The following is a 3,568-nucleotide window of genomic DNA, read 5'->3' as shown; positions in this document are numbered from 1 at the left end:
ATTCCGATTCACTATTTTGTTTTCCATCTATTGTGCCCAAGCAGTGTGGAAAATTCCAGTAGTATTGAAACCCGTTCGCAATTTTCATCCATTCTTGTTGTGTTTTTGGAATCTGAAAAGAAATAATTTTTAATTATAAAATATACCTAATTATAAATAAATATTATTTTTAAAATATATCTACAAATAAAAAAAATACAGAGTGTTCCAAAAAGTTGTTGCCAAACTTTAACAGCAGCTAGTTACTTTAAAAAGAAGAAAAAAAGTTTTTTAGGCAGAAATGGTTCGTTTTGGAAATACAGGGTAATGAAGGTAAATAATTATATAATACAATTATTGGACTAAAAGAACGATACGCCACAGCTTCCTTTTGTAGATCAGCTAGCAAGGTTAAGCCGTTGGATCTAAAATTTAATATACCTAATAGTTAAAAAAATGTATGTATCACGGGAATGAGGCGACAATCTTAGAGTCGGAATATTATGAGAAAATGCCAGTAACCTGAGATGCGCCAAAATCCATTTCGTACCATATAAATCTACACTTGGATGCGCGAATGTTGACGCCTGTTGATGTCTTTGGCATTTTCTCATAATATTCCGACTCTACAAAACAAAACCAAAATTCGTAGTCGCCCGTTATTCGTTAGTAGACACTGGAATTATTAACACAGCAAATTTGAGGTCATAATGAAATTTCATTATTTGTTATTCAAAATAAAATTTAAGAAATATTCAAATAGCTAGGTAACAATTTAAATAAAGTGCATAAAGTTTTAAATGCATTTCTGCCTTAAAACTGGTATAATTTTTATTGCGCTTTTATAGTTCGATATAGCGCATATCGGATCATACAAACTTTGAAAAGCCTACTTAACCTTATAACTTTCAAAAATCCTATTAAAATAAGTATACTTACTATCCTCTACTTTTATGTATTGATAACATCCACCAACGCCTTTGACGTCTTAATTTATTTTTTTTCTTTCGTAAATTTTGAGCACAAGTCAATACAATAATGCCTGCAGCAATACCGGCGGCTAAAGTTTTAGCTTCCATTTTATTTCACTTAGGTTTAAACTTATATAAATTTAAAAACAAATAATATAAATTTTACAAATATAAATTTGATGCGCCAGAGCAAACCAATATGTGTCCAATGTTTCAACTGAAAAGTTCGTAGCATCGTGTGGGAGGTACACTGGCAAAACGCCGTGTGTCGAACGTTGTATCAAACGTTGGATCGAACGTCGGACCTAACGTTTGCCACAACGTCTGGGAGCGGCTTAATCTGATAATGTGATCGCCAGTTGCCAATGTGATTTGCATACCTCGCACATTTGTTGACCTCAATAAAAAGAGACAGATATAACCGAGGACAGAGATAGACATATGATGCAAACGCAGTTCCCAACAATTCTCAAACATTTGGCGCCATCTATTATCCGACCAAAAAATGTACTAAATTTTATTATGTTAATTCTTAGAGTCAAAGGGATCTAAGCGCACTTGGATCTGTTTGCCGCTAAATTTTATTATAAAGTTTTGTAACATAGATTCAATATTATTGACACGTGTATACCGGCTATTGTGTCTTTTTTTAATATTTTGTGCATTTTAATATGAGTAAACGGAACATAAATATTTCCGGTAAGTGATTGTATTTTATAAATCATTCTAAATAAAAAAAATAACGGTTTTTCGCTTAGAGAACATTAATTTTTTTCTTTTTGGTTTCTAACCTATAATTTTTCTTGTAATAGCAAAAGCCGCTTTAAGTTCAAATTTAAGCGATATGGAATCAGATGAATCAGATCCTTATGCAACGGATGAAAATAGTGATTATTACCCTAGTAGCAGTAGCTCCTCAACTGATGAAGAACAACTTATAGAACCATAATTATTTGATAAAAATGCAAGCACAAGTGGTGATGTAACAAGAATTAATGGTAAGTACATAATACATTGTCTTGTCTAAACGACATTTTTTAAATATTTTACATTTTTTGGTATTCACACAAAATTATATAAAATTGTTTATGTTAGCCGGTCAAGGTGTTTCTACCTACTACGGCCAAGCCACCCTTACCTGTAAACCTATAGTGAGGCTGCTATAGGGTAGTAGGGAATAAAAAAGGTCATGGTCAAATCATGAAAAGATTTAGGGCTTTTCCCTAAACCTTTTTTAATCCGGCTCGAAGGACCACGAAAAGATCTAGGGCTTTTCCCTAAACCTTTTTTATTCCCTACTACCCTATAGCAGCCTCACTATAGGTTTACAGGCAAGGGTGGCTTGGCCGTAGTAGTTTTGCAATGAAGAACTACTAGGTGTAGAACTCAATACTGGTTTATTCACAAAAATTAACAACTATTTATATCAATCTTAAGATAACAATTCGAGGTAATTATACAAATCAAGGTGAGCATTGTAATCATAATTCTAACTATTTACTAAATACGACCTTGCGAACTTATAGCAAACGTGAGCTTAAAATCCATTGCAAACACCTTGACCGGCTAACATAAACAATTTTATATAATTATGTGTGAATACTTAACGCTACCAAAAAATGTAAAATATTTAAAAAATGTCGTTTAGACAGTCTACAAAAACAATCTTGGTATACATGCATACTTCTTTTGTTTTTTTTTTTATAATAAAACATATTATTTTGTTTAATAACTATTCACTATTAAAGTTCACTCAAGAGGGTTTTTTCAATATGTAACTTTCTTATCTAGATTTCTGGTGGGGATTGCTACAATTATAGAGATTTTAATAGTGAATTATATGAAACAAGTGTCAAAAAGTTTTATAAAAATGTCTTTTACTTGCAGTTTCTCCAAAACGAGCTAAAAAAAGAGCAAGAAATGTTGATGAATGGAAGAGAAATAAAATAAAACGTTTGAGAATGCAGGGAAAAGAATATGAGACAGTAAGATGCAAAAAAATCGCGGAAAAAAAATTAAAACTATATGACCATAGTTGCAGATATGACTGTAATAAAATTTCAGATGAACAAAGACTAACTCTATTCACTAAATTCTATGACATGCCGAGCTATGATGCACAAACACAGTATTTAGCATCATGTATTGATAAAAATTAAACAAAAAGAAAAAAAAATGGAGCTACTTCTAACAAAAATTTTTCTGTCGTCGTTAAACTGTTAGGCTTTCGGGTTTGCAAGGAGTTTTTTTTAAAAACGTTTGACATTTCAAACAAGAGGTACCCAACTGTCTGCTTAAAGAAGGATAGCCACGGTTTTATGGAACTCGATAAGCGAGGTCGTCACGCGCCAGCAAAAAAAATTGATGAAATTCAACGTGAAAATGTATTAAAACACACACAGAAAAAAGACGGAGAAAATTTGCCTAATAAATATTTATTTGATTAATATTTATTTGAATAAACCATTTTTTTTTCAACTAAACTGCGTATGTTTTAGGTAAAAAATATTTATTTTATTTGAATAATTAAGAATGTTTGATGTCTTTGGAAAATTTGTTTGCTGTATTTTTCCGGTAACTCTTTTATGTCAAATAAATAATTATTTATATGAAATATA

The sequence above is a fragment of the Anthonomus grandis genome, chromosome 18 (assembly GCF_022605725.1).
Source record: "Anthonomus grandis grandis chromosome 18, icAntGran1.3, whole genome shotgun sequence".
Lineage (NCBI taxonomy): Eukaryota > Metazoa > Arthropoda > Insecta > Coleoptera > Curculionidae > Anthonomus > Anthonomus grandis.
This window is presented reverse-complemented; position numbering follows the sequence as displayed.